At 35.4% G+C, this 21,193-nt stretch overlaps 1 protein-coding gene and 1 long non-coding RNA gene across 13 annotated transcripts in view; one reads left to right on the forward strand and one right to left on the reverse strand.

Moving 5' to 3' along the window:
* Positions 1-16,428, reverse strand: part of MEF2C (myocyte enhancer factor 2C) — a 181,623-nt gene extending 165,195 nt beyond the window's left edge. For 4 of the 9 annotated variants that reach the window (XM_037731401.1, XM_037731405.1, XM_037731381.1 and 1 more), the window contains exons 1-2: positions 16,230-16,424; positions 647-743 (exon numbers count right to left, since the gene is read on the reverse strand). The gene's annotated coding sequence lies outside the window, so the exon portion shown is untranslated. Of the gene's footprint in view, positions 1-646; positions 744-16,229 lie in introns of all 9 variants that reach the window. The other 5 variants (XM_017508438.2, XM_017508395.2, XM_017508302.2 and 2 more) reach the window with 3 other exon arrangements.
* Positions 16,429-16,870: 442 nt separating this feature from the next.
* LOC108289130 overlaps positions 16,871-21,193 on the forward strand; it is a 49,568-nt gene continuing 45,245 nt past the window's right edge. Inside the window, exons 1-2 of one of the 4 annotated variants that reach the window (XR_005196887.1) lie at positions 16,871-17,131; positions 17,519-17,580. This is a non-coding gene — a long non-coding RNA (uncharacterized LOC108289130). The remainder of the gene's footprint in view (positions 17,132-17,518; positions 17,581-21,193) is intronic. The other 3 variants (XR_001819007.2, XR_005196886.1, XR_001819008.2) reach the window with 3 other exon arrangements.

The raw sequence follows: 21,193 nt of genomic DNA on the forward strand, positions 1-21,193 counted from the left end.
TATTGCAATTTCTGTTCAGAGCTGCATACCATCTTACTCCATCCTCCTCTCTTCACTACTTCCCCACATTAAAGCAGCAGTCCACTAAAGCCCTGTGCACTGGGTCTGCCTGCTTTTAAGCCTGGCCCACGCTGGGTGTAGCTCTTGAAGTGAGCTTTAAAAAATTATTTTAAAGTGAACTGGGGCGGTTGCCACAGCAACCCACCCTGAGATGAAGAAAGGCTATAGCTTAATCTACCCCTTAAGATTATTCAACTGTATAGTATTTGTTCCTCAGCCAGAATACTTTTAACATAAACATGATAAGTGAACATGGTAGTTTAGAAAAATCTAAAAAGTAGTAAGACACAAATTCCAATTGCATTACATATTTTAATCTTTGTCTAGTTACAGTATTGATGACATACAAGACTTCCCATGAACCAGAATAATTGTATAAGATATAGTACTTGCAAAAGTAGGCCCTGAAAGGTGACGTGATCTTTAAGCAAAATTGTGTGTCATTGCTTATAAAGTGTATAGTGGTCATTAAACTCTTTATTACTGTTACACACATCTATGCTGCAATACCTAAGGTCCAGGAGTTTGGCAGTTTTACCTTTATGGTAACTTTGTGGTAAATGATAAAACAAATGTGAGCACTTACCACATACACTTCTTTACTGCCACACTCATTTGCCTTCCGTTCTCTATTTCATCTCTTCATAGAAGTTACTTCACAGTTTGCAACTCTTCTTTGGCACCTGAAAATGTGGAAGTGCAAAAAAGTATATAGTATTTTGTCAGTGCTGATATGAAAGTACTTTCAAATAGATTTATTTCTGAAACTTCTAATCTGAAGTAACAATATTCTGATATTAAAGTGTTTTGAATATAATTGAAATTGTCATTAATTGTGATAATGATCTTTAATATAAATAGGGCGAAATATCTAAATTTTGAAAAACTCACTAGGTGCAGCATTAACCCAAGCAGAATATACAACATATGAACTGTTTGTGATTGAGAATTTGCAATATACAAAGAATTTGTTATTTCAAGACAAGGTTTACACATACCTAAGGATTCTATATTTATTTTTATTTCTGTACCTTCAGTTTTATATCTGAGAGAGAATTACAGAAGAAAGTCAAATCCATTATATCCCAAGCTAACACAATTTGTAAAATTGGGAAATGTTTGCAATGCACTTGAGGATGCTGAAAGGGCTTATTTTATGCATTGCCTAAAGGCCAATTTTAAATACTTTGGGATTAGTGATGTGTATTCAATACAGTTTATAAATTCTATTACCAGTAATACCTTATTCTTCCAAGCAGTGTTTAACTGTACTGAGCAGAGACAAATGCTCCTGTGTTCTGATTTCCGTTTTAGCCTAGCTTTCCATGACTTTGTGCACACAAATGAACCTTTCCTTGGCTTCAGACTGAGACTAGTCCCAGAAAGAGAACCAGCCTTGAGACATATCAGACCAGGTTGGTAAATATCTATTTTCCCGTTTGTAATAGAAGGAGGACTTTTCATAGTGAAGAATCACTTATAAAGCGTCCATATTTGGGTTGACTTCTCTGAGGTTTATTTTTATTTTAAGTTGCTTCAGAGTCAAAGAGAAATGAAGAATTTTGGCCAGTTTTACTTTACATGTGTTAGTTGAGTTTAGTCTTTTAGGCTCAGGCCCACAGTGAGTGAGGCCAAACTTGGTCTTGTAGTCACTACCAATCGATCTGGTGAATTCTCTTTTTCCAATTGTGCTTCATTTTACAGTCTATTAAGTGAGAATCATAATACACATCTCCCAGGGCCTATTACCTCACAGAAATGAAATCTTCATGAAATAACATCTGAAAGGTATGGTAAGGTTTTTTTTTTTTTTTTAAATGTCACTACAAATTATGATATATTTCTTCCTTTTCCTGTAATCAGGATGTCCAAATAAGGGTTGATCAGTAATTTGCTTGCAAGTGTGTGACTGATTCAGAAATACCCACATGCATGACTAAATTTAATGCGACTTTACCTTTACTTACAAAATTGTTAAATGTTGTTCATCATAACATTGATTCTATCCCATTTCTTGAAATATCACAGAAACTGTCAATTTAAGGAATGGATTTTCACACTTCCCCTTTTAACTGCTTCTTTTAGATACCTTACTATGTGTGTGCTTTTTCATTAAAAAAAAAATCTTTACCCGGGGACGGGGTGGAAGTGGGGGTTAAAAATCTCGTTCTGTGTTTTGGTGCCCACTTCTTTGTTTGGAAAGCAGAGCGCTGGGACTCAATCCGGGCGGCTCTCAAAGATCCAGACGAGGGACGCCCCTGGTTTCAGCAACTCACTCGGCTGAGTTATTGATTGCAGGCAGCAACAATCCCTCCGGTTGATTTGTGTGAAAAGTGAATCCGCGCTGGCTGGGCGTTCAGCAGAGGCGCAACAGCCGCAACGCCATCCAATTATTGCCGATCCTCCCCTCCAACACTGCTCTCATCACCTATCTACTCTTTTCTCAGCCCGTCTCTACTTCCCCCCACCCACTTTTCTCCCGGGCCGACGGAGCTGAAGGGGCGGGGGTTCCTTCCTTGGAGTGTTTCTAGAGCTCGGAGGCTGCTAGTAGGGGGTGAGTGCGCCACGTGCGTGCGCCACGGGCGAGCAGCAGGCAGGCTCGGGGCCCTCCTGGGGACCTGCTGGACCTGGGTGCGACGAGGGGGCGGCCACGCTGGTTTCGCGTGGGGAAGAAAGGGGGTGTGCCGACTTGTATTTAGTTGGGGGTTGGCGACGTTATGGCTGGGGGAAAAGCGTCCGGTGGTTTGTTGGTAAAGAAGGTGCGTGGTGGGCCCTGGGGAATGGAGGAAGGTGCAACGGCTGTGGGTGGACTGTGGAAACGGGCGGTGACAGTGCCAGGGTAGTTGTCCTGCTGGTCTGCTTTTGGGATCCTGGAATAAAGAAAGGCGATCCCAAAGAGCTGGGGATGGGCTCCGAGCGACCCACGAAAATGCAAGGGCCCAGTAAAATGAACCTACCCATTAACAGTGCACAAAGCGCTGGCACACGGTCCGCGTCTAGTGACGCAGGCTGCCCGAAACGCTCCAACCATTTTGCAAGCCTGGGAGAGCAAGAGGGGCTCTGCAGGTCTAGCCGCCGCCCCTGTCCGGCTCTGGCCAGCCGTTTTTCACCTGACAGACCAATAGGAAAGAGCACTGGCCCCAAACTGGATTTTATAGTCTGAGTTCTCAGCATCTAAGGAATTATTTAAAAGAAAAAAAAAAAAAAAAAGCCAACTCCTAGCTCTATTAAGCTAACTCGTGTGTGAGTTTTGGCTAGGAAAAGGCCACAAGGTAGAGCAAGAAGTAGCGTATTCAGGATAAAACACACACTCTAAAGACAAAACGGAAAACTTCCTTTCTCCTTGTACCCCCTTTATTTGTTAACACAAGGAAAAGGTGCTGGGATCTCTTGCAAAAACGCTGTCACGAAATGCAGATGTCTGTGCTTTCTTTGATTTGTCTGGGGAGCTGTTCCAAGGCACCGAGCATGGTGGAAAGATCGATGTTCCAAAGGCATTGTGGAGTACTCAATTACATCAAAGGTGTAAAAACATTTATGTTATCATGTTCTTTAAACACTTAGCGGCTACCAAGATGGTAGCCACTAGCCACTTGTGGCTATTTAAATGAGTTAAAATAAGATAAAATAAAAATAAGAAATTCAGTCCCTTAGTTCCACTAGCCATGATTTAAGTGCTCAATAGCCACATGTGACTAGTGGCTCCCTTATTGGACAGCGACAAGTCGAACATTCCCATCATTGCATAAAGTTCTACTGGAGAGTGCTGCTATAGAGTTTAAAATGAATGCTGGTTAAAAAAATAAATAAATTACGTTATGACTGATAACCACATTTTAGGACACTCTTGGAGTTTCCGTTACTTGGCACTAGTGTGAGAAGCTTTAAAGGTAGAATTTCAGTATTTTATGCTGAAAGAGACCTTGGGGAACACCTCACCCAAGCACCTAATTTTTTTACAGGCAAGAGAAATTGGGCCCAGAGATGTTAAACGATGCCCCCCAAAGTCATGCCGTTCATTTGGAAAGAAGACAGGGTCCCCTAACAGGGTCCAGTACACTTCGTGCCAGAGCAGGACATCTTGCTAGGCAAATTCACATTGTAGAAAGGCAGCCTGACCGAAAATTGTAGGCAAGAGTACCCTTTTACAAGAAAAAATACTGCTACGTATTCCTCCAGGAGGAAATTCCACTTAATAAAGAATATGGAGAGTGGGGAATAATACCATCTCCCAAACTAAAAATGTAACATTGGTAGTGTCATAGAGTCATACAATGCCATTTCTAAGAGGCTGATTGGGATAACATTGTGCTTAATTCTATTAAAAATTCCGAGGAAATGGGATTGTCCTCTTAAAGAGCTGAAAAACATTCTTAAGGTCAGGGAGGAAAGGTTTTATGTAAGGTGAAAATTGTTAGCAAAGCATAATCTTTCTCAAATTTGATAAAGATATCAGATAAATTGATTATGATATAACTAGGATGGAGCTGGCTCAGAAATGTTAATAATGAACAAAACTTTATTATAAATTACACTATATGAAACATATGAGGCAACGGAATACATCATGAAGATTTAGACAAAGCATAAGTTTTCTTGTTTTATTTTGTCTTTTGGTTTGGTTTTGTTTTTATGTCATGTTTGTCGTCTATATTTCTTATTGTTAATTAGGAGTGAACTGTTGGTATTAATTCTGCTCTTTTATGGCAGTTACCTTTTAACTTAACCCTTAGTGAAGGATCCCCAAAGTGTTTAAATAAGAGTACTTATGAATATTAAATAATTTTAAATTAATAACAATACATTCCTTTAAAAGTATAGATTTACGTTTATATTTGAATTACTGTCTTTATTCCTCCTCTGAATTTACCATTTGCATGTGGTTCACCATTCTTCCTATTCTCCCTGAAATCCAGTATAGGGAAAATGTTTCACTTCTTCAGATGCTTGTAGACATGGTAGAAGTCCTCAGCTTTTCCATGGCTGACTATTGAGAAGGCTGGTTTGACTTGGAAGAGGCTGTGTTGCCAAAAGCCAGTTGGCTGTATCACATGGTAACTGTATGATTATGCATATGTTTTAAGAAAACACTCTGTGTCTCAGTTTCCCCATTTGAAAATGTGGAACAAAATGTGCTACCCTCAACACTTTGTTATAAGGGTTAAATGAACCATTTGGTATAAAGCACAGGGCTGGGGAAGTGATAAACTGCAGTAAAAGTTAGCCATTCTTAATCTAATGCAAATACTATTAAATTTCTTATTCACCTATTCTGGGGTTATAACAGCAGAAAGAAGTGGGTCATCAGAGAGGTGGGCATTGGTTCAGGATGAGATTTACCTTTGAAGAGGTAGAAATTTCTTATGTCCTAAAATACCATTACTTAAGGGTACAGGCTCCCTTATTTCCCTTTCACTGACATCGTGCCTCTAGGACTTTTTTTTTTCTTAAGAGATGCTTTATTATACTTGTTAGCTACTTGGTTGCTGAAAAGGCACTGGAAACTCCGAGTTTATCCTGTTTTCACCCTGGTTGACCTTTGGAATGCTGTTGTCAGCCAAGATGACATTGATATCTTCAGTCTCCTGCTAGCTTGAATTCTTTAGGGCAGAGTCTGCTCACATTGTCTCCTGATGTCATTCCAAATGTCTGATGGCCATCTATGGCAACTGGGCTGGGCATAAGCCTGCTGGGAAGGGGTAGCCCACAGAATGCCTAATGGAGAATTCTGTTCAAGAGGACCTAGGAGTAGTTCTCTTAGACATATGATCAACACTACAGCTGTGTTAAGGGACTGTAACATGTATTGAAAAACAGAAGCATAGTCATTTTGCATTTTTGGTTCGAATAAAGTCTCATAGATTCATAGGAAGTCATCAAAATTCCTACTGATTTCATGACTGATAAAAGTATGTATTACAGAAAGAAACAGACTTAGAGAATGTCAATAAAGATTTATATCTGATATTCATGCTAACACTAGTTAGTAAGTGAAGACCCCGAGTTAAGACAAAGAAGTTTAGAAAAGGGAATAAAGCTGCTGCATGGCAAATGTACCTTGTTCTCTCTTTCTGGGTAATTTTTTTCTTTCTTTATTTTTTGACTTTTATTTATTTATTTATACTTAATTTGTAGTTAAATCTTTTCAATCAGTAATGTTCTTATTCATAATAAAATGATATCTGGAGTATATGTGCAAAAATAATACGATCTTATTGGAATGTGGGTTGAAATGAATGTTCAAAGTACCTAACATTTAATGGCCACAGACTATTTGTCAGACTGTATCAATTGCTTTATAAACTTTAATTCCTTTTATTCAAAGAACAACCTTTTAGACATGTACTTGTCCCCATTTTAAAGATTTTACAAACTAAAGCTGTGAGGGCTGACATGACCTGCCGAGGGTCACACAGCTCATAAGTGCCAAAGGACATAAAACCAATATGTTTGTTTCCAATACTCTACCCTTAGCTATGATGCTATACTACTTCCTTGTATTCATAATATTTGCTCACTTATAGGGATAATATAATTGATATTTTGGCCCACCAGAAAATATTTCAGAGATACATATCTAAATGCATTTCATTCTTTTCAAGGTAGGCACTTTAGAAGGCTATTCATTTATTTCAGTAATGTTGTCTTTGCCCAAGTCTATTCAGAAATCTCCTCAGGGATTTGCTACACAGTCTTAAAACTGGTCTGATTGTTGGCAAATCTTTATTGTCGAGGTTGAAATTTTTGCCAAAATTAAATCCAAGCCAAATGTAGTAAACAAGAAGAAAACTAAGATTTGATTATAAAGCATTAGATTATTTGATATTTGTCTCATAAATAGACAGTAATTGAAGATCTAAAGGGAATTTCAAAGGTGTTTTTGATATGATTGTATAGCCTTTAAGGAGACAGTTTTGACAAGTAACACTCATAAAAGGTCTGGTAATTTTTTAAAAAGATGTTTTCACTAAATTAGTAGTTATATATCACATATAAACAGCACGGGAAATGTTCTTTTCAAAGAGTATAAAACGGGCAGGGGAGGGTAAATCAGACACTTTGGACCAGAATGCCCCTTTAGACACGAAATAACCAACCTTAGTTTTCTAAATGTCCTTTTTGTAAGATGGGGAAGGTGGCAGAACCTACCAATGATGATGATTTTGCTGAGAGAAGCACATGAAATTGTACTTCTGTGTCCACTTAGTGCCTCGCATATAGAAAATTCTCAATCAATCTTAACTGTTATATACCATTTCACTTCAAGAACTATCCCATATTCCTGGAAAACATCTCAATGCTGTAGTTATCTAATGATATTTTAAAAGATGGCTTCTTTTCTGTCAGTTTGGTGCTTCCAAACAGCTATTTTATGATAGTATTTGATATTTAAAGTAGATATAAACATATTTATGATCGTATGTTGATTAAGTGAATATGTGTTATACCAAGAATTCTTACATTTTGGATTGTTAACTATATCATCCTTGTCAGTGTTCCATATAATATTGTCTTTAGATAAACTTTTCTTTTTTTACTTATATAAACTTCTTTGGGGGTATTCTTATTGGATTTTATCAAACTTATGAGAGTAATTACGTACCCATTGCCCAGAATAAGACTCCAAAGTTTTATTTTTTGGTTACCTCAGACGTCTTCTAAATTACTTATTACGTAATCTTAAATGTAAGGGAACTGAGCATAAATATGTTAAATTAGTGGCTTCCTATTAGATCCAAGTTAAATCCTCTTAATCAGCGCTTTTATCCGTGTAGCATATGCACAACTGCAAGGTTGTGGAGGTTTGTCTTTGCATCCCTCTCTTCCCTGTACTCACCTTCAGCAGGCCCTGCTTTCCCTTTGGCATGCTCCACCCGCCCAGCAGCAATTTTTATAATCAATAATAGCTCTTTCACTAGTGCTTCTTTCTCCTCTGGGCCTTCCACTGATGAGACCTACAAGGTCTTTTCATCCCTCAGCCGCCCTTTATGTCCCGGGATTCTTTCCAACTATATTCTATCAGAGGAGCTGGCCACTTCAGCCGCCTAATCCATGACATGCTATCAATGTGCAACCACTTTAAATGAACCTCTCTTCAAAAGTTTTCTGAAAAGAATTAATAATCCAAAGGAGTAATAATCCATGCTTCCACAGATACCCTGTTGTGTTGGTCAGGAGGTGTTTTAGGGAGAACTTTAAGTGTGCCTCAGGTCCCTCCCGCCAGCAGCCACTTCATTTGTCCACACAGATCTAAGTCTTGGACGCAAGTAACTTGGAAACCTGGCTCTTACTTGAAGAAGCAGTTTTGTTTTTGAAAATGTTGGGATTGGAGGATGAACTCTCTGTCAGCAAAATATCAAGATACTCCGTGAAAATTTATATACTTAAAAAAATTGTACCTTGTAGTAACTGTTCCTCTGGCCTCTTTCTCTCTTCCCTCTTTGCAATATGAGGCACGCAGCCAGTGCGGGCCCTTGTGGCATCGTGACTATGTTGTCACTCAGACTTAGCCTGTGTGCTCTCCCTTCTGCCCCCACCAAAGCCACCAGGGGTGTAATTAGTGATTATTTATCTGAAATGGCTTGAAGAGGGTTTAATAACTCTGTGAAGAGAATGGGTGCCTCTTGTTGGATGAAAGAAAGAATTTGAAAGGTTTGGGGAGAGGTTTAGTTAGGATTAGAGGGCAAATTTCATTCTGCCTTTTATCTCCTTTATTAAATCACAGATAAAGCTGCTTCCTTTGTGCAAAGATGGGGTACATAAACATTTCCCAACTTAGCATAGTCTTAAATCTGCAAATAAAGACTATTCATATCAAATGGAATACATTTTATATTAAATCATCATTCAAGATTTAGAATAAAGAAATAAGAGTCTAAGTAAAAGATTTTGAACACTAGTAAAGTAAGAAACATTCTACAACTTTCTTATTCCTCTTCACCTCTTTAGCAATGGCTAAATAGCTAGCCAACAGATTTCCTCCCAGTTATTCCATTTCCTTCCTTCCTTCTTTCCTTTATGCATTCATTCATTTTTTCCTTCCTTCCTTCCTTTGTCTTTCTTGCTTCCTCTCTTCAGCTGTAAATTCTTTATTATCAGTTTTGAACTCAGTAAAGACACACACACACACACACACACACACACACACACAATTGGTTATTAACAGGATTTTTCCTTTGCGTTGGAAAGTTACATTTTCCGTTTCAGAAACATAGGGTATTATTATTTTTTGATTTATCAGAATCACTTCAAAATAAAATATCATCACTAAAGGAGCTTATTTCTAAACAATTGATGATGCATGCTATACATAGTATGGCCATAAAATAACTTCTATGATTATTTTGTTATTAATCACTGTAATTACTCTTTGATTGCAATGATGATTAACTTACAATGAATAAGGTCTGCGCTTGTGTTGGTTATGTAGTATTTGTGAAGAATTTATGTTCATGCATCCACACAGTCTCACCTCATCCTTTCATAGCTGTGAGATTCTAGTCTGTGTAGTCTATGGCCACAAAATAAACTCATCCACAGGAGAATAGAGCCTGTGGTTTCTTTCACATTACCACTGGGCTATAACCTCTTAAACTCTGCAGGTCAGCGATGATTCATTGAGCATTCTAAAACTTGGTGAATGTGTATGCTGTATGCTCTCATACTTCCCATGGTAAGCGCTGATTGTATTGTTTTAATGACTGTCCTGAAGAGTTCCCCCAAGCCTTTTCATCACAGTTCAAACTGTATTATTTAGCATCTTAAACTTAAGAAAACTTGATAATGATTTTTTTCTGGCTTTTCACTAGTATTCAACGGCACTTATTTTCCAATCTACCTAAGATAATTAAAATAAATGAACCACTCAATACAGTAGTGTTTAATTATATCAGACAATACATTTAAAAGGCAAAGTCTATAGCTGTGTCTATATGCTCCCTTTGACCTTTTGGGACTTGGGATCACTCATTGTTAGTTTTCTTGTTACTGTAGAGCAGGAGAACTGATCCTCCTCACAAAAGAAGGCTCCTTTTAAGGATGTTAACAGGCTAGCGCAAAGAACAGTTTATCAAAGTGCCTCAGAATCACCCAGGTGCATGTTAGAATGCAGATTCCTGGGCCCTGCCTCAGGCCCTCTAAGCTGCTATCTCAGGGAATCTGCATTGTAACAGGCTCCTCAAATGGTTCTTGCATAGGACTTATTTGCCTGCTGCTCTCTTAGGATGAGGGGAAGCATGAGATCCACAGATCCCTCTAATGCCATAACTTTTTGTTCTCTCCATTTGTTATTTACTCCTGTTCTCTCCACTAATGTTAACAAATTCTGTGCAACTTTTAAAGTCATGAGACTCTTTCAAAATGGTAAGGTGAATCTTTGTTCAAAATTGTAAACGAGAAAAAAGAAGACACGCCACAATACTCTGTCTGTTGTAATTAGAAAACTAGTTAAGCAATATGGAAACCTAATTATCTCAAATTTCTGTACAATTCTTCATCTTTGCTTGTATGAGGGATAGCCCTTATCTTTTCTTGGATGGAATCTGTCCATTGGGTCCTGATACCTCAGCAAAACCTGTAAAATGGGCTTCAGATCCAGGGACCTCTACCATTGGTGACAAGGAACTCCCAAACATTTTCATGCTTCAGTGGCTGTCAGCTGCTATGAGACTAGACTCCATGAAAATAGGACTGCCACTGGTCATAGTCACTTGAGGAATGTGGCTTCTTTGTAAAGAGATTTTCAATCAGTGCAAATGTTCCTTATGACCTCAGTAATCACCTCCGTCTGTCAAGCAGTCATAAAGAACCTGCACAACTTTGCCATCGTTGGCAACAGAGTGATCCATATCTTAGGTCTTTAACCTCTTTTGGATTAAGATTTCTTTTTTAAATACATTCATCATGTTTTAGTTCTGTCCTTGTGGAAATAAAAATAGCAATCATAAATGATTATTACTCTTGTAAAACTATTGCTTTACAAGTTTCCTTAAAAATATTGAACTCCCCACCTATATTTATCCATTATTTCAATCCATTTATTCATCAAACATAACCAAAATACTTACATGTAGCAGACATACTATACTAGGATTCAGATACTTTGAACACTGTTTCTTGTTCCAACATTTTCCTGACCTAAACAAATACATTATCATGTTGGCTTACAGCAGTGTGTGTGTAGAATATCTTTCTAAGTTTGCAAATTGTCCTCTTATTCTATAAAATTAAAAGTATGAAATGACCATTTAGTCCTTTTTGTCAATTCAGCCTTACAGTGCATACTGAAAGGTTCAAAGCTTCGCGTCATAATATAATTTTGAGAATGAGACTTTTGTATTACGTTACTAGGGTTCCCAAGTAGAAAAAATATGGCCTGCTGGTCTGGAGTGTATTGCAAAGTGATTTTGTTTTGCCCACTGACTTCACAGGCTAGATACTGTGTCAGTTTTAATGACTTGGAATGCCTATATGGTGGGCTACTTATAGCAATAGGGACAGTGTGGGGCATGTCACTGCAGACAGGAACCCACTGATAATGATCCAGATTCCTTTTGAGACTTCCTCACATAAAACAGGAAATATCTTTCATTGGATAACTAAAACTTCCTTTCCTCTGATTTGTACATTACTGAGCAAAAGGGCCCATCCATTGAGTAGCGTCACAGAAGTTAAGTGATGTGTTTCCAGTCACAAAATTACTTTGCAGTGAAACAGAGAGCCCAACTCAAATCTTCCTACTTCTGCTCTGGTGCTCTTTGAAGAACACTCTTCAACTCTAATGAGGAGGCCTTTATCATCAGAGGCAGATAAGGGACAAGTCACTCATTTTCACTAAAACCCCTTTGGGATGCAGGGCAATGATTAAACTTACTTGAAAGTCTTGTGCTTTTGCACGTTTTGCTTCCACACTCCTATCTTTCAAATTGCTAGAAATGGATGCTATTTACTGATTATTTTGCTTGCAATTGATTTGCATACTGCTATTGCATATTGTTAAATGGTTTGTTGATTAATGACTAATGTTGATTTGGACTAAATGTAATGGAATAAGCAAATACATTTTCAAATTTAGATATACAATTTAGTTGCTAAATGATGTTGTTAGTCAGACTTTAAAATGTTGATTATTTTAGATAAATCCCTTGCAGAGGAACCCTGGCCACAATTTCTTCCTATATTTTATCTCAATATTTTAAGCTTTATCGCTTATTTTCTTCTTATTAATTTGTATGTCTGAGTTTTAAAGCTGACATTTCTTATAAGCAAGTACTGCTCCAAAGCCCAGGACTAAGATAAATTCTTTTAAATTCAGAATGTGGTAGATTTCAACTAAACAATTTCTTTTCCGCAGATCCATAAGACAAATATTTGGCTTGAATATTAATATTTTCATAACCCTGACTGGATTAATATATTGCACAAATATCATCAACAAATTATATAAATATCAAATACTTATTAATATAATGAATAATTTTGGAATTATATAAGATTGTTATATTAATACAGGATTATTGAATGGTAGAATTTCTGAGCTGTTAGGAAACACTTGCTGATGTGGCCTCTGGGATCCAGTGAGGTTTTTTTAATTCACACACACACACACACACACACACACACACACGCTAGTCAGTTAAGTCAGTTATATGAACTATATAATGTATTATGCACTTGAATATATATATATATATATGCTCATGTGTTAGAATATTTAGTATTTTTAATTACTCCAAATCTTAAAAAATCCTATATTCCAACCTATATTTTTTATTTCTACATTTATCTTCCAAATATATGTATTACCTTTGATTATTTTTTATTTCTGCTATTTCATATACATTCATAAATATTTCCAGTTTGTAAATCCATTTAAATGGTAGAACAAACCAAAAAGTTTGTACCATAGATGTTTTAGTATATTTATAGTCTTATATTTTTTTAGACCTACATTTCAATATGCTGTGATAAAAATGTGTATTTCTCTAACAAGGTATTAAGTTTGGTGACTGAAAAGTGTTCTTCAAAGGAATGTAATTCACATTAATTTTCCATGTGATCATTGTTACTTATAGTTGAGAGACAGATCCAAGTCTGTATCTACATAGCTACCTTGGTGACCTTTGGTAAATTTCATTTTTGTTCTTTGATTTTATTTTCTTTGAAAATGAGAAGTTGAAAGTTTTAAAGCTTTTTTCCCATAACTCTGAAAGAGTTTAGGAGCTCAAAAGAAAATATGACTAAAAGAAATGTGTGGGCATCATTACCTGGCTGCCCAGTATTTTCATGGCCACACTCTGTAACATACTCTGGAAGCTTCTTTAAGAAAATAACTTTGTAGATATGGACATCAAGGGAAAAGGGATCAATCAGAAAAAGAAGGGAAAATGAGTTAGTGACAAAGGAGGAATGGTAGGCAGTAGAAATGATTCCTCACTTACTTGTTTGTTTATCTAGAGTCTAGTTATTCCTATTTGAAAACCTACTGGCACCAGGTATTATCAACAGGGATGAGTAATATGTAATTTTTATCTTTACTGGGTTACATTTGGCACATGGACAGTTGACAGCTGTCAGTCAGGTGGCTGGTCAATGAGGAGATACATGTAAAGCTGCCAAAATATTTTCGTTGCTTTAAATACAAGTAAACCATTTTAGCTGGAAACTTTGTTGTACTGAAATTAAATAGGCTAATATTCACAATATAATTAATTGACATTAATTATTGGAAGAATCAAGATTTTTTTCTATTAACATATAGGGTTAAACAAAATGTTTTTCTAAGTGTCTTTTTGAAACAGGAAAACAATTTTCTCCACTGTAAATAAACTATCTTTAAGACAGGAGGATATCTTGCAAATAATGCTTGAAATGCATATGTTTTAACGTTAAAAATTTAGAGCAGGTGTAAATCAATGCTACTTTAAACTCCAATATTTTATTAAAATAAACCATTCCCATACATTGAGGGAGCTGGCATAGGTATTTTTGTGACACAATGTTGAAAATTTATTAGAAAAGACAAACATAGCTGCATGGTGAACAAGAATTTACAGCTTCTTTTCATAATGAAAAAAATAATAGGATTTTAGAGTAAGTCTACAATTCAGGCATAGTTAAAATGATACATTTTAGTTATTTTGAAATATTTGAGCTATATCTAACATTATTTCCAATAGGTTCATTTACACTTAAATAATTGATAGAGTCATAAACAATAGTTTGGCAGAAGCTTTTGGCTTGCTTACACTTAATGTTAGTGACAATGTAATAATTATAGCCAACAGTAATGCACATGAAAAGTTAACAAATATAATTCTGAAGTCAACATAAGAGCACATGTTCAGTTTTGCAGTAACTATGATCTTTAAAAGTCAATGATGTGATTGTTCAGGAATATAGTATTTAACAGACTAGAAAAAGAAAAGTAAAATTTTCAAGTGCATGAAATATATACTAATTTTTTCAGAGACAAATGAAGTTATTCTAAAAATTTAGCAACTATAATTACTCAAGTGGCTGAATCAATACAATGAAACATGACAAAATATCATACAAAAGTGGCAGCTTGAAACAGCAATAAATACACATATATATTTAAATGTTTTAATCATTTGAAATACATTCTGCTTGTAACCATTTATAATAAAAAGTATATTTGGGTTTTAATTTTTTAGAATATGGGTGCATTAAAATGTTTGTGGATAAGATTATGTTTTAAAAATATTAGATACTTTGTTTGGGTGGACCATTTCTGATAATTTTTTAAACCACAAATATTTTCTGATTTTCAACAGTAATTACGACAGTTTAAAAGAGTAATGATAGCTATACATTTGTGGCATATTTATGTTGTTATTGATTTGAAAATTATTTCAGGTGCAGTGGTCATTAAAAAAGTCAGATCTCATCTTTTTTCCACTATACAGCTATGTATTAAGGATGTAGATTAGAAGTTATTTATGGGATCATCATAGTAAAACAATTGCCTCATAGTAATTTATATTGGTAGGAGTCTTTTCTTTCTTAAGCACCAATTCTACCCCCCACAGCCAAGAAAATTGATTTTATGCATAATAACTTATAGCATTCTTGATCAATGTATACTGTTGTGTCTTTTAAATTCATTAGCCTTTGTTGCTTGTGAATATGGAATTTGGTTATTAAAATGGTTTCATATGTTTACTATGTATAGGCTCTAGCTTTGAGCTGCTTACTTGCTTAAATAAATGTTTTCAATTTACTATAATATAAAAATTTGTAGAGAAATGCTGTGAAGCATAGTTAAAAGAATGAGTCCCTGAAATAGAATCACTTTTTAAAAATATGTCCTAACATGTGGTCTCATTTTTTCATATTTTGCATTAATTAAAATCCTATTCTGAAAAAAATATTTTTGCCTAAACTTTTGAATTCACAAAATAAAAATAAAAAATACATAAATGTACTAATTTTGGAAATCAATGACGTAAAAACATGCTTTAGGACTGTCTTGGTTGTTTATTTCAAATATTTTTCTCGAAAGAAACTCTTTGTAAAGTAATGAGAAAATATTGCCACTTTTAATTATTAAATAATATTTACTATAATACGATATACTATTATTTAATTATTAAACATAAAATATGTTTTAAATTTTTAAATTATACATGCAATATGTATTTTTAAAATGTGTTAAAATAAAGTTAATTGCATATTCTCTCTAATAATGTTCTTGTAACATGCACACATTTAAAAAATGCAGCACATGTAATTTTTGAAAAGAGCGTGTACCATTGCACCTTCTTATTTGGGAGATTTATTAGAAAATAACTTTTTATTCAGAAAAGATGATGACATAATTAGATAAAAAAGAGACTAAAATGTTATGTGTGAAACAGTCTAATATTACATACGTAATTAACTTTTCATCTTCCAAATATTGAAAACAATAATGAAAGAGACCAATATTAAAAATAATCTTTTTTTTAAAAACCTAAAAAAAAGTCTAAAAATTTGTACATGGTAACAGCTTTACTTTCACACCAGGCAAACCCACTGTTGAGCGAGTTGGCTCTGATTCCAATGGTCTCATCAACTTTGTGAACACAGGTACCTCAGTGGTGCCTGTTTCAAGACAACAAAATTAACTTTTAGAGATTAAAAAATACATTTTGGCAATTGAAACTCACCAGTGCCTTTCTGCTTCTCCAGGAAGTTGTACCCGTCAGCACCTGCTGAGGGCTTTGTTGTCCAAACTCTGACAGGTAAAAAAATTCCTGTAGAATAAAGCCAGACCAGCTGGCTTTGAAGAGAAACCCCCCAGTTTGGGCTGCGTTTGCCTCCTCTCCTTTTCTATGAAGACCGAGGCTTTGCCCCCTTGATCGTCGAGCCGTGAGATGCGTGATCCCTCTGCACAAGTGTCTGGCAGGCCGAGGTGCACCTGTTTCTGTCACTCTGGAGTAAATTTAGCTGTAAAGGTATCACTGACAACCAGACCTTTGTCAGTGCTGGCAAAAGAACACAGAACTGCTTCCCTCCCCTCCCCCTCTCCCGACCCCCTATGCTGCTAGTTCCAATGGAAAATATCCAATAGGAAGTCTATCCAAAAATCATTCCTAAAAAATGAAATTGCTTTCATATGGTATAAAAAAGTAAGTTTCCTCATTTCAAGCAGATTTTAAAATTACATTTCCAAGAATAATCTTGGAACAAGACAAGTTTTCGTTCAATTAATTGTGGCTGGAAACTTTTTAATGGAAACATAGCACATACTTACTTCATTTCAGGTTATTAAATTGTGTTAAGCATTAGAGTTATTTGCCATTCTTTGCTGCAGCTCATTTGTTCTTTTCGATCCTAAGAAATATTAGAAGGTTAAATAACTTATCACATACGAGGGATTAATCATACTGCCAAAATTAGAATGTGTGTAGTTCTGAGGGACTGAATGTCAAAATTGTATGCTCATTGCACTAAAACTATTGGGGATCTAGGAAATCACAAGAGCGTTTAAAATGGCAGCTAAGGTCTGTGGAAACCCTTCATGTTTAGAAACTGGCTAAAGCTTGATATCTCTTCTCTTTTGGTTAAGGTAAGGAAATTTATCATTTATGTGAATGTTTTAGTCGAATTTATTTATTAGTGGTTTGAGAAATATTCCTTTTGAGGAAGATAGAGAGGCAGGCAATATTCATTAATATGCTTGACATAAATAAAATAGTCAAGATATATAAAGAAGCTCTTGGAATGCTTAGTCAAAGCATTCCAAGCTTCTGCCTTAATAATTATGATTTCTTAAGTGGAGTTAAAAAGAGTTGTACAGAGTACCTGTTCTATCATATTATTGCTGTTTACAGGAGTTGGGTGTGATGAGAAAGGAAAGCTTGCTCAAAATAAAAAAATGCTTTGTCAAATAAACAAAGTTCCTATTTACTTACTATGTATAAACAGCCACTCACCAAGCCTCGTTTCTCCACAGGGCACCACTCTCAGATAAAAACATAGACCTGAATGGCATCATCCAGTATCCAAGGAAACCATGTAAGTACCTCTCTCACTGTGTACTTCTGTTCAGAGTTTAAAAGCTAGCTGAGTACTGAATAAGTGAGTGTTTGTATTTAATAATTATAAGGGAGGTACTTTTTAGGAGCTTGCTAAAAAGAAACAGGTTCTTGATTGTTATGTGTGCCATAACAAAACTCTCACATTTTCGTCATATTTCATAAAATTATGTGTTTAGTCCCAATCTCTCCAATAGTTCTTATTCTTAGGTACAAAACCGCTACTCAAAGTCCTAATGAATTGAGAGTTTCAAACCTTTCCAAGACCCAAACGATGTTTCAGAGCCCTTGTGCCGGGAGAGGTTTCTTAATTGTAGTTAAGCTTGTTAAATTTTAAAAATTAAGAAAAAATTTCTTGGAAAATAATGGTTTATCGGTAAACATTTATGGCAATTTATTTGGCTGTAGGCTTGCTTGAAGAGTGAGTAAGTGAGCAAAGAGACAAGATTACATGTTTAAACCAAGAAAAGAATCCTGAAAGTAAGTGTAATTACCAAGATGCAAAAATCTGTTTGGGGAAAGGGTTGGGAGGTTGGCACATTATTTTCTTTCTCCCCTCCCCCCAAACTAATGTGCATTTCTGCAGCTAATATCAAAGTTTTAATTCATTTTCAGGAGCTATGAAATCTACTGTGGAAATTTAGTTTCTAAACAACATGCTACTCTGGAGAAAATCATTCCTAAAATATTTGAAATTTCTACTATTTCCTTAGATGGACTTCATTGTTTTTTCATATTTGTACTATCTACTTTTAAAATTAAATTATTTTCAATATGAAATGATTATTCATTATTGTTTGCATACTTTTTTCACGAAAATACTTAACATCTTCTATATACTCATGTAATTATAGACCTCATTTTTTGCCTTCTATATTCACTATATGATTTACTTAATATTTCAATACAGACATATTACCTTTCATCGAGGGTGGTTTGAGAGTTTTTCATATGTATTTTGTTTGCTTTTGTCACTTGTGTGTATTTCTACTTTTTCTCTACAGCATGGCTCCTTGCTAAGCATAAATGGTAGAGATTATCTCACAGTTTCTCTGAAGAATTAGAGAGGCCTTTCATGTTCAATATCTAACTGCAGGAGCATTTCACTTTATCACATAATTATGTCAAATTCTATTGTTTATGCATTCACGTATTTCTGTCTTTTAATATATGTCACAACATGCATCTTTCTGAATTGAGAAAAGTTGTGTCAGACTAAGGAATTTCCTGGAAGTTTGGAAAGGCCCAGGGGCCTCCTCACCTATTAGGAAGGTCTGGCTAGGAATTTAATTTTTTATGTAACTTACAAACTTCACAGGTGTGGAGTTTGAGGCCCGAAGTACTACCTTCTAAAGTAGGAAATCCTTGCTGCATAATAAAGGTGGGTTTTGCTGAGTAAAGTTGGCAGCAGAGAGGGGTTAGAATACATCTTTACAAAGAAAGAAAATGCTAAATGAAGGAAAAGACCAGGTAATGTTGTAATTCACTATCTTGAGAAAATGGAATCTTTTCAAATTTGTTGTCCTTGTAATATGGGGAAAATGAAAATCTACAGTACAGTGCTCATGGTACAATTTTAACGGTTTACATTAGAATATAGATTTTTCCAGAAAAAAAAACATTTAAATTTGACATATTTAATGAAACTTCCTATAACAGAAGGCAAACTGCTATAAAAATATATTTTATGTTTATATTTGAGATTTTCCATTCATCAGTATTAGCCTTTCTAATGTAGACAGACTTTGTTTACTAGAACTTTCTGTGATAATGGACATGTTCCATATCTGTACTGCCCAACGTGGCGCTCACTAGCCTTATATGGCTGTTGAGTACTTGACACGTGGCTAGTGCAACAGAGAAACTTAATTTAAAATTGTATTTACATTTAATTAATTTAAATATAAATAGCTCACACATAGCTAGTGGCTACCTTATAAACAACCTAGTTCTCGTCTAGATCACTTAGAAATGTGGAGAGAGTCAAATATGTATAGATTTGATATCTCCATCAGTTATTTCTTATCTGTATATCAAGTACAATTGACCATAACTAAAATCATCAGTGCCTGAAAAACTGTGTTGCAACATTAATTTAGCAGGATTTTGAGAAATACTGTCATGTAATAGGCCAAATTGTAAAGAGTACTGTTTTGTTTTCATTAGAAATTAAATACCCTCCTGCAGAGATTTTCTATTCTTTTTTTTTTTTTTTGGTATTTTGTCAAATGATATAATTTTTTATGTTTACTTTAATATTTGAATTATTATTACAGTAGGATTTATGATATTTTCTCCTAAATGAATGCTTTTAATATGGTCAACAGGGAGACATTCCTTATAAAGCAATTATAAAATTGCTTTATAAGCTTGGGATAGCAACTTTTAAAATGGCCATTGTAAACAAGACTGTGTGAAAAAAAATAAATACGCTCATGCAAATTCTAACTATGGGGACAAATATTTTTAAAAGTTTAGTTACAATTGGCCAGGTACAGTGGCTCATGCCTGTAATCTCAGCACTTTGGGAGGCTGAAGCGGTTGGATCAGCTGAGGTCAGGAGTTCAAGACAAGCCTGCCCAACATGGTGAAATTCTGTCTCTACTAAAAATACAAAATTAGCCGGGCATGGTGGCAGACATCTGTAATCCCAGCTACTTGATAGGCTAAGCCAAAAGAATTGCTTGAACCCAAGAGGTGGAGGCTGCAGTGAGCCAAGATTGTGCCATTGCACTCCAGCCTGGGCAACAAGAGCAAAACTCCATCTGAAAAAATGTAATTGACCTCAAAAAGTGCTAGCCTTGTTTCTCCAAAAGTTGATTCTGCTCCCAAAGCACACATCAGAATTTGAATCTCCCGTGACCTTCTCAGGCATTTAGTGAAAATGATCATTAGGATTTATGATGATACTTTTATAATAATGCTAGACAGTAATATTATAAACAGAATAATTGCCTATAAAATAATATTGAAAATTTAAAATTTATATGGATTTTAAAAGTCAGTAAACTCATTATCGAATGCTGATTATTTGTAGGATATTGAACCCTAGACACTCTGAGAAATGTTTTTTTAAATGGAAGACATTCATCCTTAAACTCCATTTGTTGGACCTGGGCATGTTCTTTTGGAAGGAAGTATAGGATTCAGATAAGTGAGAGAGAAGAGACTTCCTTTGGCAAAATCTTGGACAAGCTACTCAGTGTTCCTTCATGCAGAAAAACTGTAGGATTCTGGATAAAACATACTTTCCAATGAATTATCTGACATCAGAAAACTTTTCTGACATCTCTAAAGATCCCTCTTCCTTGCCTCAGAATGAAAAATCCAAAAAGTGTGAGGTGAAACTGCTGTTGAAGATGAATAAACAAACAGAAAAAATGGGATGGACAATTGAATTGTATGGGTTGTATTTATTTGCAAAGATACTATTGGAAGGATAGCAGTCACATGCTCTATTAGACTGCTCCTAAACCGAGCCTTATTTGAAAAAAAAACAGGGAGAACCAACAACCACATTTGTAGACCCAGTTTTTTGGTCTTCTTTTTTTCTTTTGGTATCTTCAGTTACGTAGACAACCACTTTCATATTG

Source organism: Cebus imitator, unplaced genomic scaffold, assembly GCF_001604975.1.
Source record: "Cebus imitator isolate Cc_AM_T3 unplaced genomic scaffold, Cebus_imitator-1.0 Scaffold16, whole genome shotgun sequence".
Taxonomy (NCBI): domain Eukaryota; kingdom Metazoa; phylum Chordata; class Mammalia; order Primates; family Cebidae; genus Cebus; species Cebus imitator.